A 15,057-nucleotide genomic window follows, 5' to 3' on the forward strand; every position below is an offset into this window, starting at 1 on the left:
GATGGAGAAACTTAGCAGCTAAACCCAGGCCAAGGGCTGTTTTTTGAACAGACCATTAATTGCTCAAATGTAAGTTCAAGATAAAGCTGAAGAAAATCAAAATAAGGACACTAGAGCCACAAGATAACCTTGAGTCTATCCCATTTAAACTTTGAGAACAATTTAAGAACAGATTTGATACATTGAAGCTGTCGGAGAACATCGAGAGTATCATTCATGAAGAAAGCAAAAAGTAATTTAAAAGACAGGAAAGAAACAAAAGATCAAAGTGGATGTCAGAAGAGACTCTAAAACTTGCTCTTACTCTTAGAGTATCTAAAGCAAATGGAAGAAATGGTGAAGCCAAAGAGCTGAATAATGAATTTCAAAGGGCAGCTCCAAAGACAAAACCAAACATTCTAATGAAATGTGCAACGACCTAGAACTAGAAAACCAAAATGAAAGAACACTCTCAGCATATTTTAAACCAAAAAAACCCTCAAGAAACAATTCAAGCCTTGAGTTGTAATATTGTAAAATTCGATGGACAAAACATTGAATGATGAAGGAAGCATCAAAAACACATGGAAAGAATACCCAGAGACATGGTACCCAAAAGAACTAGTTTACATTCTACCATTTTGGAAGGGAACTAATGGTGCTGGAGGCAGAAGTTTAAGCTGCACTGAAAAGATTAGCCAAAAACAAGGCTCCAGGAATTGATGGAATACCAATCGAAATGTTTCAACAAGCTGACAAAGTAGTGGAAACACTTACTTGTGTATGCCAGGAAATTGGGAAGACCGCTACTTGCCTACCTGACTAGAAGAGATCTATATTTGTACTCATTTCAAAGAAAGATGGTCCCACAGACCATTGTGGTCAAACTACAGCACAATAGCACATGCCAGTACACCTTGCTGAAGATCCTCCAATGACGGTTACAGGAGTACAATGACAGGGCGCTGCCAGAGGTTCAGGACAGATTTAGAAGAAGACATGGAACAGGGTTATCCTGGCTGATGTTGGTTGGAACTTGGCTCAAAGCAGAGAATGCCAGAAAGATGTGCACTTGTGTTTTATTGACTATGCCAAGGCATTCGTGGATCATAACAAACTATGGATAAACTTCAGAAGAAGGGGAATTCCATAACACTTCATTGTGCTCATGACGCATTTGTGCAGTAAATGGATCAAGGGACAGTTGTGGGAAAGGAACCAGGGAAATCCTGCATGGTTTAAAATCAGCAAAGTTGTGTGTGGTCGTTATATGACCTTATGTCAACTAGACACTCCTCGCTGGGGGTGGAGTCAAACCTGTCAATCAGTTCACAGCCTGATGCTGTCTCCTTGGGAGTGTGGCCTTCCTCCTCTCCATCTCTCTCCCTTCACCTTCCTGATTGCTGGACACCCTGAGAGCTGCCAGATTCCTGCCATTTTCCCACCAATGCTGGATTCACATGACTTTGTACCCACTGGCCTGTGATCTTCCTTCATTCTGCATCATTGTAGGGGGCTGCTCGTGTCTGAAGAGGGACTTATGGGCTAGTATCAGACTTAAGGACTTGATTTGGATTGGGACCCTGATTTCTTGATATATAATTACTTTCTTTTTTTAAAAATCTTTTTATTGGGGCTCATAAGGCTCTTATCACAATCTGTGCATACATCAAATGAGCAAAGCACCCTTATACATTCGTTGCACTCGTCACTCTCATAATTCACCTTCCACTTGGGTTCCTGGAATCAGCTCGGTTTCCCTTTTTTTCCCCCATCCCCCTCCCTCTCCGATCCCACCCCTGGTCCCTTGATAGTTTATAAATAATTATTATATCTTATCTTACACTCCCCGGCGTCTCCCCTCACCCGCCTCCCCCTTAACAATCTCCCAGAGAGGAGGTTACACATAGATCTCCGAGATCGGTTCTCCCTTTCTACATGCCCTTCCCTCCTGGTGTCGCCTCTCCCACCGCTGGTGTTGAAGGGTTCGTCTGTCCTAGATTCCCTGTGCCTCCAGATCCCCACTGCACCGCTGTACATCCTCTGGTACAACCAGGTCCGCAAGGCAAGTTAGGATTGGGGTCATGATGATTGGGAGGGGAGGAAGCGTTCAGGAACTAGAGGAAGGTTTTGAGTTTCATTGTTGTTACACTGAACCCTGTGTGGCCCATCTCCTCCTCACTACCCCTCTGGAAGGGGTGTTCAGCTCTCTACAGGTGGGCATTGGGTCCCCATCATGCACTCCCCCTCTTTCACGGTGATGTGATTCTCACCACCACCCCACCTTTGATGTTGGAGACCTGGTCTCCTCTGTCCTTCATGGTCACCTATGTTGGTGCACTTTCGTCTTCAGCCATTATGTGAGGAAGGTGATCACACAATGATTGTTTTTGTTCCTTTGTATCTGCTACATGGTCCATTCAACACCTTGTGTTCGCTTAGGCCGTGTGCTTCTTCTCTGTGGGCTTTGTTGCTTCTGAGCTAGATGGCCGCTTATTTGCCTTCAAGCCTTTAAGACTCCAGACGCTATATCTTTTTTTGATAGCCGGGCACCATCAGCTTTCTTCACCACATTTGCTTACACACACGGCTGTCTTCAGTGATCATGTATCCTGCAATGGCTGCTTAGCAGGGCGAGGTGCTATTGTATTGGGGGATTATGCATGAGGAGGCCCAGTGTCCATCTGCTACCCTACTACTGAACCTATAAATATATGCATATAAATCTATTGCCCCCATAAACATAAATATATTTACATATGTACATGTCTGTATTTAGGGTTCTCTGTATGCACTTTGCCTCCTACTCCTTTCCTCTATTTCCTTTCGCTTTCCTCCCGACCCATTACCATGTTTGGCCTTCATTCTGGATTCAGTAGTTCCTCTCAGTTACCTTGCTCTTGGTCACTCCCTTCCAGTCTTCCCCTCCCCTCCCTCCTCTGGTTTAGAACCATTTGCTGTTCCCTTGTTTCTGTGTTGGGCGACACCTCCTCCCTTCCCCTACCTCCCACGCTCTCATGTCCCTCCAGGACCGTTGGTCCTGTTGTTTTCTTCTCTCATTATTTGTCCAGCCTATCTTGTCTAGGTGGACCTGCTGACATAGTAATATGTGCATACAAATGGATATGACTTTGACTGTACCCAAGTGGCCCATAATTACTTTCTTACACATATATGAGTGCTACTGGATTTTTTTTCTCTAGTCAACTCAGCTCCGTGTCAGGGTTGTATCCTCTCACCACACTTATTCCATCTGTATGCTGAGCAAATCTTCAGAGAAGCTGGATTATTGGATAAGAATGTGGTATCAAGATTGGAGGAAGGTTTGTTAGCAACTTGTGATATATAGATGACATAACCTTGCTTGCTGAAAGTGAGGAAGACTTGAAGTACTTGCTGATAACGATCAAGGATTGCAGCCTTCAGTATGGATTAAAAGTCAATGTAAAGAAAACCAGCATCCTCACAACTGGTCCATTAGGTAACATCCTGATCAATGGAGAAAAGGTTGAAATTGTCAAGGATTTTGTCTTGCTTGGATCCACAAGCAATGCTCATGGGAACAGCAGTCAAAAGATCAAAAGATGAGTTGCATTAGGTGACTCTGCTCTACAAGACCTCTTTAATGTGTTGAAGCAGCAAAGATGCTACTTTTGACAACTAAGGTGCACCTGTCTCAAGCCATGGCATCTTCAATTGCCTTATATATGCACATGAAGTTGGACATTGAATAAAGAAGACCGTAAAGGAATTGGTGCATTTGAATTGTGGCTCTGGACTTAAAAGTATCATGGACTGGTAAAAAGACAAACCAATCTGTCTTGGAAGAAGCAAAACCAGGGTGCCCCTTAGAGGCAAGGATGGCAATATTTCACTTTACGTACTTTGGGCATGTTGTCAGGGGAGAGACCAGTCCCTGGAGAAGGACTTCATGTTTAATAAAGTAGAGGGACAGGGAAAGAGAATTGGGCCCTCAAGGAGATGGCTTACCATCTTGGCTGCAACAATGGGCTCAAGAATACGAACAATTGTGAGGATGGTGTGGGACCGGGCAGTGTTTTGTTCTGTTGTTCATAGGGTCACCATGGGGGAAACTGACTCAATGACACCTAACAACTCTATCTGTACCTGTACCTTTATCTATATTTATTTATGTAAATTTAAATAAAAATGGATGCATATAGTTGTAGAAGTGGGCAAGTATAATTCCAGAAGTATTCTAGCTGGCATGTTATCCTGATTCTTGTAGCTACAAAGGCTGATGAATCCAAATGGCAGGAAGAGCATAGGCTGGTGGCTGCAGAGGCCGATGAATCCAAGGTCAGCAGGCCAGGCTTGTGATGGGAGAGGGCGAATCCATGTACAGTCATCAGGTCAAATGGGAGGGGATGGTTCGAGAGAACTTGTATATCGACATTCCCCTGTGTATGAGAGATTACCTTAGCCGCCAGCTATATCCATATCATCCATGAGGACTATCAAGAATTCACAAAGCAAGGAGATTTAGGTATACATCACAGGTAATTTATAGAAAAATTATATAAAGACTGAAAAGACTATTTTTCGTAGGGGAGAGGCTAAACAAGGCACACGTAATGACAAAGGGGTTACGAACAATAGAAAAGGAACAATGTCAGTTTGAAGCAACACTTTTTTCCATAATGTCAGGCAAAGCTTGGTGTCCCATCAGGATTACCAAAAATATGAAAGGGCAAGGGTCAAGAATTTCTCTGATGTTTTCATCCTGACATTCTGTTCTATTTTAGTTTCATGCATCAGCAATTCAAGATGAGTCAGAATTGACTTGATGGCAGTGGTATTTTTTTCTTTTTTTGAGTTGTAAATAAATAAAGGAGAAACATCTTGGAAAGCTAAGAAAAGTATCTCAAACACCTCACAAAATTTCACATTTTGGGAACAAAAATGTCCTCATCATCTTTAATTTCTGTACATAGCATTATAAAATAACATACAGAGTTTTTTAAGACTTTGCAATTTTCTCATTAGCAAGAAAATAGTCAAGTTTTATGTACAGATAATACAGTGATTTTAAATCCAGGTGCCAAGACCTCTTTAAATTGATATATAAAACCTTTGGCTTCTTATATTGGTTGCATAATCAGGGAGCCAAGATGGTCATATATGAATTTTTCTGAGAATTATGATGGCTATGCATTGAATTGTGCCCTCATCCAAATGACAAATTCTAACTCTACACCTGTGATTATAATCCCATTGGTGAAAGGGTTTTCTTCATTGTGTTAAACAACAACAAGAATACCAAACCTACTGCCTTTGAGTCTAGTACAACTCAGAGTGGCCCTCTTTCTAGGGTTTCCGATGCTGTGCATGTTTATGGGAGCAGAAAGCCTCACCTTTCTTCCTTGGAGCAGCTGGTGGATTTGAACTGCGGACCTTCCAGTCAACAGCCCAACTCTTCACCTACTACACCCCAGGACATTTCTTAAGTGAATAATTCTTGTGATATAAAAATAGAGGTGGGGGAAGACAGGTGACCTGTCACATGAAAATCACCAGAGGACCAAGGAACTAGTGAGAAGGGACTAAAAAACTGAGAAGAGACAAAATCTTTCCTCCAGAGCCAGAAGAGAAAGCCTTCCCCTTTCAAAATGTTCCTAAAGTGAGAGGCAGCACTTTCACCGTTCACAGTTCTGTCATTGCCTTATCTGGGTGCAATTCCATCCAGAAAGTGGCCAGGGCATCCGGTTAGCATTCATTTCTCTTCTTCACGGACTGTGGACCTCTTCCCTCCCCACCCCCCCGGACATTTCCTCAGCTGCCGCCCCGCTGTTGCTCCTTCCGACATTCTTCACTCGTGAGCTCCTCACCTTTACCCAGCCCTCCATGTCCTCTCCATCAATGTCTAGACCCACTGACCAGCTGAGAGACACAACATCCTCCACAGGAGGCTTCTCCTCGGAGCCCTCAATGCCTTCAGTCTCACTCTGTCATAGCTTTTGGTCACAACTTCCACCATACAGAGTTCATGGTCTTGTAAGAGGTTCGCCCGCCAGGAGGAAAGTCAAGGGAGATGGAGGAAAGAGCTAGGAGTCAAAGGGCATTCTTGGAGGTCTAGATAAATACATGTACATGCAAATATATATATAGGAGGATGGGGAAATAGATCTATGTGTCTATATTTATAGGTCAAGTATTAAGGTGGCGGAAGGACCTTGGGCCTCTACTCAAACACTCCCTCAATGCATGAATACCTTCTTTTATTAAATTGGAACTCTATGATGCTCACTCTCCCGACACAACGGCTGGAGCCAAAGTGGGTGAACAAGTAAATGTGGTGAAGAAAGCTGATGGTGCCCGGCTATCAAAAGAGATAGTGACTGGGGTCTTAAAGGCTTGAAGATAAACAAGCGGCCATCTAGCTCAGAAGCAACAAAGTCCACATGGAAGAACACACCAGCCTGTGTGATCGAGGGGTCCCAAAGGGATCAGTTACCAGGCATCAAAGAACAAAAAATTATATCATTGACTGCACACCTCCATGATAGGATCACTGAAGACAAATGGGTGCATAAGCAAATGTGGTGAAGAAAGCTGATGGTGCCCGGCTATCAAAAGAGATAGTGTCTGGGGTCTTAAAGGCTTGAAGGTGAACAAGCGGCCATCTAGCTCAGAAGCAAAAAAGGCCACATGGAAGAAGCACACCGGCCAGTGCGATCACGAGGTGCCAAGGGACCAGGTATAAGGCACCATGCAAAAAAAGATATAAGTGTGTGTATGTATGTGTATATATGTGTATATGTATATATGTATATGTATATATATACCATATTAAATGAAGGGGGAAGTGCAGAGTGGAGACCCAAGGCCCAAGTGTCGGCCAATAGAGATCCCCTCATAGAGGGGTTTAGGAGAGAAGATGGGTTAATTAGGGTGCGAGGTAGTACCGATGAAGAACACAGCTTTCCCCCAGATCCTGGATGCTTCCTCCCCCCAACTACCATGATCCGAAGTCTACCTTGCAGGGCTGGATAGGGCAGAGGCTGTACACTGGTACATATGAGGGCTGGAGGTACAGGGAATCCAGGGTGGATGATACCTTCAGGACCAAGGGTGTGAGGGACGATGCTGGGAGAGTGGAGGGTGAGTGGGTTGGAAAGGGGGAACTGATTACAAGGATCCACATGTGACCTCTTCCCTGGGAGAGGGACAGCAGAGAAGGGGGGAAGGGAGACTCCGGATAGGGCAAGATATGACAAAATAACGATGTATAAATTACCAAGGGCACATGAGGGAGGGGGGAAAGGGGAGGGAAGGGGAAAAAAAAAAGAGGACCTGATGCAAAGAGCTTAAGTGGAGAGCAAATGCCTTGAGAATGATTGGGGCAGGGAATGTATGGATGTGCTTTATACAATTGATGTATGTATATTTATGGATGGTGATAAGAGTTGTATGAGTCCCTAATAAAATGTAAAAAAAGAAAAGAGGAGAAAAAAATGATTAGGGCAAAGACTGTACAGATGTGCTTTATACAATTGATGTATGTATTAGTATGAACTGTGATAAGAATTGTATGAGCCCCAATAAATTGTTAAAAAAAAGGGATTCGCCCGCTGCCTCCTCCCCCCCACCCCCCACCCCTGATTTGGTTGATAAGGGTAATGCAGTGGGGGAAGTGAAATGAAAATGATATTTCCAGAACTCTTGAAGGGTCACTCAGGTGTCGGATGTTGGCGTCCAGGTTTTTGGAAGCAGCAATGACTTGCTGGTCCATGGGCTGGATGAGAGGAGTCAGGGCAAGAACCTCGTAGTAGATGAAGGAACCTTGATCATCCAACTTACCCTCCGAGCCTGAAGGCTGAGCATGAGCATTGTCCACTAAGAGGAGCGCTTTGACAGGCAAGATTTTCTCCTACAAGTATTTTTTGACACTAGGCCCAAGCACTTGGTGTGCCCACTCACTCAATATGAACACACCCTCCGCATGACATGCGTTCCTCCCAGGACAGTCGCGTTTGTGCTTTCGTATACTCGGTCCCCACTTCCCTTTATCCTCCAAGTCCCCTTTGCACAACCAGCTCAATTTTGCCTTCGTCATTCTCTGGATTGTTCCAGTCTCCCTGTGCTCTCCTTAGGCCTCTCAGGCCGAGGGCGGCCCACGTTTCTAGAAGGACCTAATGACGGGTAAAGGCAATTGCGGGTGGTAGACATAGCTGTAAGCTTCTGCTCATGTGCCCCTACTATTCAAGAAGCTCACATTTCGAGACTGTCTGGAAATATCTGGGGTTGGAAGTCCAAGGCCAATATCAGTGATTTCCAGGAGGGTTTACCTCTAGACGCCATGCTGCCAAGCAAACATGATAAAAGATGAAACCGAATAAGTCACAAGGAAGTCATACTGCTTAGACTTGTTCAGTCATTCATTCCCCAAGAATCTGTTGTCGTCGTCATTGCTGTTTGGTGTCATTGAGTTGTTTCCAACCTGTGGTGATCCTATGCACTCCAGGCAGTGAAGGGAATGTCGGAATTAACTTCCTGCAGTATACCCAACACTTTTACCTTAGGTTTTCCTGAACCTTACATTTTTTCTGAACCTTACTTCTGCAACATCAAGATAACATTGTCTCCATTTTAAAAGTAAGGGAACTCTTGTAAAATAGGCTACATATGTAGCTTGCTGAAAGTGAGGAGGACTTGAGGCACCTTTTGATGAAGATCAAAGTTTGTAGTTGTCAGTACAGAGGTAAAAAAGATCCCGATGCTCACACAGGATCAATAGGTAGCAACATAATAAATGGAGAAAAGATTGAAGTTGTAAAGGATTTGTCTTGCTTGTATCCACAATCAATGCTCACGGAAGCAGCAGTCAATGGCTCAAAGGATGCACTGCATTAGGTCAATCTGCCGCATAGACCTATTTAAAATGTTGAGAAGAAAGGCGGTTATTTTAAGAACTAAAGGTGAGCCTGACCCAAGCCAAAGTATTTTCAATCAAGCCCTGGTGGCAGTGATTATGCACTGGGCTACAGTTCTCAAGGTCAGCAGTTTGAAACTACCAGTCACTCCTCGGGGGAGAGACAGGGCTTCTACTCCCGTAAACAAGTCCAGTCTCAGAAACTCCAGGGACAAGTCTCCCCTGCCCTATAGGGTTGCTATGAGTCCGCAGAGATTCAGTGGCAGTGAATTTGGTTTTTGGTTTATCTGCATGTAAAAGTGGACACTGAATAAGGAAGACCAAAGAGGAATTGGTGCTTTTGAATTAAATTATGGTTCTGGTGAAGAATATTGAATGTACCAGGGAGTGCCAAAGAACAGATATGTCTTAGAGGCAAGGATGGCAAGACTTCATCTCACATGTACTGGACTTGCTTTCAAGAGACTGGTCCCTGGAGAAGGAAATCATTCTTGCCCTAGAGGGCAGTGAAAAGGAGGAAGACTCTAGGCAAGATGAGTTGATGCAGTGGCTGTGACAATGGGGTCCAACATAGAAACAACTGTGAGGATGAGGCAGGACCAGGCAGTGTTTGCTGTTACACATGGCTTTGCTGTGGGTCAGAACTGACTTGACAGTACCTAACAACAACAACAACAACAACAAAAACAACAACAACATGTAAGACTTCTGGATTTGAACTCAAAATACCCCTCTCCGTAAATGGAAATAAAATTTAGTCTGGTCAAGAGCCCTTGCTTTTCTTTTCAAAAATTCTTTCTCTGGAAACGCTGATGGCAGAGGAGAAGGTCGTTGAGGCTGGGGTCATAAGTAAAGAATTAAGGAAGATAATAAAGTATGACTCAGTGGCTGTGAAGGTTGCTGTGAAGAACACTTAAAAAATTCTGTTTTAAGTATTTCGGTGTGTCCTCACATTCCTTTAGGAATATAGCGGTGTGCAGTGAAATAGACCCATGAGATATAGTCCTTAGGATGGGCATATACAGCTGCACACCAAGTTCTTATCCCAAATGATCTGGAAACATCTGGGGATGAGTATCGAGGCTCCACAAGGGTTCCCCTCGAAAAGCGACTGCTACGAAAGAACATTATAAAAAAATGCATTCACCTTGTGAACCTAGTAAATGGCACTAAATAACATCCATGTGTCAATGTCATGAGCATTCTCCATGTAGCTTGCGGTGCCTACACAATTTCATGGCAGGAAACAGTAAAACCAAACTAAACCCAAACTAGTGGGCAACAAGGTGAACCCTATGCACGGAAGCTTCAGGTGTTCGAGTAGAGCTGCCCTCCTTAGTGCTGTCAAGGTCATGACCTTTCAGAACTGTTGGTTAAGCCTTTCTTCCAAACTGCCTGTGGTGATTAGGGATAGTGCCAACTAGACACTACTGGCCAGGGGTGGACTCAAATCTGTCAATCAAGCAACAGCCTGAAGACACTTCCTTGATCTCATAAGCCTTTTGTATCTGAGTTTGGCCTTCAAGAACTGCTCTCTCCGTGCCCCTTTGGCTTCTCCGCTCTGGGACTTCTCTGGGACTCTGTGTCCCTCTCCATGTGGGTTGCCTGACCCTGAGAGCTGTTGGTGTCCTGCCACGTTTCCAGCTACCACAGATCCATGTGACTCTCCACCCACCAGTCCGTGAGCTTCCTGCGGTCAGCATCACCATCCTTAAGCTAAGCTGAGTAGAAGAGAGGTGTACAGACTAGCATCAGGCTATGGGCTGGAGTTGGACTAGGCTGGGCTACCTTCTTTTGATATAAGATTCTCACTGCCACCAAGGCAATGCTGGCTCAGATTGACCCCCTTTGGGCTTTTGAGACTGTTTATGGGAGTAGAAATCCCAGTCTTTCTCCCAAAAAGCTGCTGGTGGCTTAGAACTGCCGCCCATGAGGCTCAAGACATAACAACGACACCACCAAGGCTCTATTCGATATAAGATTACTTGTTGATATAAACCTTTTCATTATACATATGTGTCACTGCATCTGTTTCTCTAGACAAACTGAAATAACAGAGTTCCTCTGAGTGGGTTTGAATGGCCAAACTTTTGGTTCAGTGTTTATTTGTTTGTGCCACCCTTGGACTGCCCCACACTGGTACTCAGATTAAATCATGAATCAGCTATGGATTTTCCCCCCAAAAGTCTTTGCAATGTTGCTCCACCTCAGAAAGAACATCTTCAAAGAAGCACTGGAGCCTCAGAGAGCACTAACACAGAAACAGCTCTGACCAGCGGCACCGAATCTGCCAGCAGTTTTCAAAAGAATGCCTCAAGGCGACATTTCACTTCAAATCATCAATTTAAATAGAAAAAATATGGAGTGTCTATTATTCATGGTGCTGGCAAAATTTCACACATTTGTGTAACAGAAGAAAGAGGGTCACATAAGAGAGCCTCTGCTAAGGAAAGCTAAGACCTGGAGGCAATGTTTTAATTTCAGTGTTTGGCATCCACTGATTTTCTTCACTCACGCTGAAACATCCACCAGACATTAAAAAGAACACCGCAGTGCTCATTACGTCGCAGAGATGCTCTTGAATTGTGTGTGTAAAATTCTTTCATCTTTTCTGCCTCTAGGGGGAAGTGTGTTTTCAACAATTCTATGCCCAGAAGTATTTTCTTTGCGGGCTGGAGACTTTCCCAGCGATGTTCTTAAACGTGACCTTGGGGCTCTCTGCACAAAGGAGAAGGAGGAGCTGCCCTTCAAATCTGCGTGGGTTTTTATGAGAGAGATTGTGGTCAGGGCTTTGGGGGAGAGAGAGAGAGAGGGACCAACCGCCTGGCCTCCACCAATGGGTGGTAGAACTGTCTCCTGATAACGTTTCTGAACTCTTTCATGAAATCACATGTTGAGTTTTTTCATCTGATGGCGTGAGAGGAAAGACATCTAGACCCCGGGCTGGAAAAGAAAGTTTCATACCTTCTAGAAAACTTGCCGTCTTGTTTCCCTAGCTTCAGGTTGAAAACACAAACAAACCAAGACACAGGTTGTGGGTACTGAAGAGATGTTTACTAAATTCTGGAAAACGTCCTTCAGATCAAGTGCAGGGCTAACATCTTTAATGTCGATTGGCTAATTGTATTTTGCTTTTGCAGAATCTCCTTATCATATCCTTGATTTTTCTTCAGCAATATTAGTAAGAAAGTGCAGACCCAGTTTTTTTTTAATGTCAAAAGAAGTCTTGTCACTCCACCTCCTGCATTTTTGTATTTTACAGAATTGAGCCAAAAGGATGTGGAGTTTTGTTTTTCTTGTCTTTATGTTTTGTTTTGGTTCATCTGTGTGATGTGAGTGCTACCCCCCAAATTAACTATAGAATAATGTGCTATTAATCTTCAGTTTTGCTGGGTTGACTTTTCTCAAGATTTAGCTTTACACATGACTTTTTGATATGAGAGACTATTAATTAAAGTGGGGTTAGCTGCACACCCCAATCCTCTTCTATGGTATAATAGGAAGGACATGCTACCTTCCTCACTGCACCCCGCCCACCCCAAAGAAAAACAAGCCTTCGACAGTAGAGTGGATTCTGACTCAATGCCATCCTCTTAAGACAGAGCAGAACTGCCCACTTGAGGTCCTGAGGCTGTCAATCTTTTAAGGAAGCAGAAGTGGCTGGTGGATTTGAATTGCTGACCTTATGGTTAGCCACCAAAGGCACTAGAGGTTTCCATTTGGAATCAAGTTCCATTTAAAAATGTTTCAGGAAATGAAGAGGTATTTAGACATGTTACTTATACTCTTCGGGCCTCAATTCTTAATCTGCAAAGCGAGGCGGTCTTCTAAGGTTTTCCCCAAATTTCAGGGTGTGGAACTCCAGAATATCTACACAGACTGCCAGCTGGCTGGGAGAAATCCAAGTCAATAAGCCCCATAGCATTACATGCTGATATTGCTTGGTGGATCTTCCTATCATTTGTACTTATCTTCGTTTGAAAAGCATTTTTACACGACCCTAATTATGCTTCTTGGACATTTAAATGGGAGTTTTTGAGGGTTGGCGTCGCCCCCTTTGCTGTCTCTTTGGGGTCTCTGCTTCCACCGCTATACCTTGCCGGCGCTCTTGAGCTCCCACTCAAAGGTCACCAAGAGGTTGTGGTCAGCTCACAAACGTGAACGCATGGTCTTATTCTAACCCTCTGGCGAGGCTGGGCAGTGCCTGGGAGCGGAGGCTCCGTGCCATTGAAACCCCAGCCTCTCCACATAACCCCACACGACCCACTGCAGAATCCTATCGCCTTTGGCTGAAGTCCTAGACACAGGGCATACCCCGTGTTCCTTCATGTCTCCTGGCAACTGGATTTGAAATCCACTCACTCAGACTTCTGGGATTGGGGATTTAGCCGTTCTTCTCTTTCAAAATCTAGGATCCCCTGAAAGCCTGCTCCCCTCTAAAGGTTCATGAAGGACTCTACCCTGCTTGTAATAAGCTGTGGATCTTCCTGCTTTTCGGATTACACTGTAAACAGATGCTTCTTTGCCATTGTTTGTGCGTTGCTGTTAGATGCCACCAGGTGGGTTCTGCTTCATAACGACTGGCACGAAGCACCACCAAGTGAAACACGTCTCCACCCTCACAATGCAGCCGTCACTGTGTGAACCCCTCTTGTCCAGGCCCTTCCTTGCTATTTCTCGCTGTTCTCTACCACGCGTGATGTCCTGCTCCAGGGACCCGTCTCTCACGATAAGATGCGTAGCAGCTCTCATTCAGTCAAAGGCCTGGCAGGTGTTAGAAACTGGGTGTCACGAAAGGTTAGGTGCTTCAGGACTAGTGGAAAGCCTGGCGGTTCAAATTCACCCCCGAGTGCCACGGAAAACACGCCTGGCGACTGCTTGCCACTCTTGCAAACCCATTGGGGTCGTTCTCCTGTGCACGCGTGGAGTGGCCACGAGTGAGACCTCGCAGCGCCCACCAGTCTCGGTTTACAGGGTACACGCCACAGGAAGTACGGCGTAGGAGCTGAAACCTACGAGATCCAGGAGGAAGCGCTCCCCAGAATTACACTTAGGGTGCCCCCACCGAGATGCCAGGCGGCGAGCGCTGATGCGTGAGGCCGCCATATCCCCGCACACCCCCCTAAAGGGCTTTCTCAGGGTCACAAAGGAGAGGCGCCAGCGCTTCAGGGTCTCTGCAAGCAAAGAAACGCAGGGCCGGGAGGGGCACCCGGTCGCTGAAAGGCGACCAGAAGGCTGTTCGTTTCTGCCGAAAGAGGGCGTTGGTCTCAGACGATTTGAAACGCGGACGCCGGAGGCCAGTCCAGAGAAAGCACAGCTCCAAATGCTTTGAATCTCTTTGACTTTGCGGGACGTCGGAGTCCCCATTCTTCCGCCCAAGGCAGCGCGCTCACGCGGCCGATGGCCTCGGGGTGTCCCGCGTCCCGCGCGCTCCGGGGGCCGCTCGGGCCGCCGGCTTTCCCACGACCGCTCGCCTCCGGGTCTCCTGCCGCTGGGACGGCGGCCCGGCCGCAACTGTCCCTGGCACGGGGCACGCGGCTCGCGCTCCCAGGAGCCGGAAGCGGAGGGCGCACGGCAACGCCGGGCTTGGAACCCAGCGGCGCCCTCTCACACTCGATCCTCGGAAGAACGTTTTGGGGGAGACGGTCCCTTTATTTATTTACCTGGTTTAGTAAGCAGGGTCCCCCGCTCCCCCCGCAGTGATGCTTGGAGTGGGACGGTGGGGGCGGGGGCGGGGAATGCCTCCTGAAGCCGGACCGCTCTCTCCCGGTCACGCCTTTGGGAACAAGTTTCTCTTTCCTGTTGGAAATGAGCAGGAGAGTGTGCGCGCGACGACCCCCAGACCCTTGTCCGCTGCCCATCCAGAGCGCCACCGCGCCACCCCGGGCGAGGGCAGGGGGAGGGGCGGGGCGTTCCAGGTCGTTGAGCTAGGCGGCCGCTCGGAAGCCTTGGACTCTACTCGGAGGGGGGGAGGGGAGAACCTGCCCGGAGTCGGCGCGCCAGGAGCTGGAAAGAGGTGAAAGCCAGCCGGACCGACCCTTGATTTTGCACCGAAACCACCAACGTCTAGAACCACGATCCTGCGGGGGATTGCACGGCGCGTGGGTTGGAGGACAGCATTTCTTTACTCTCTACACATGTCCCTTCTTCAGACTGGGAGCTCTCTGGTGAGGGGCAGTGGGGGA

This window comes from Tenrec ecaudatus, chromosome 2 (genome assembly GCF_050624435.1).
Source record: "Tenrec ecaudatus isolate mTenEca1 chromosome 2, mTenEca1.hap1, whole genome shotgun sequence".
Taxonomy (NCBI): Eukaryota; Metazoa; Chordata; class Mammalia; order Afrosoricida; family Tenrecidae; genus Tenrec; species Tenrec ecaudatus.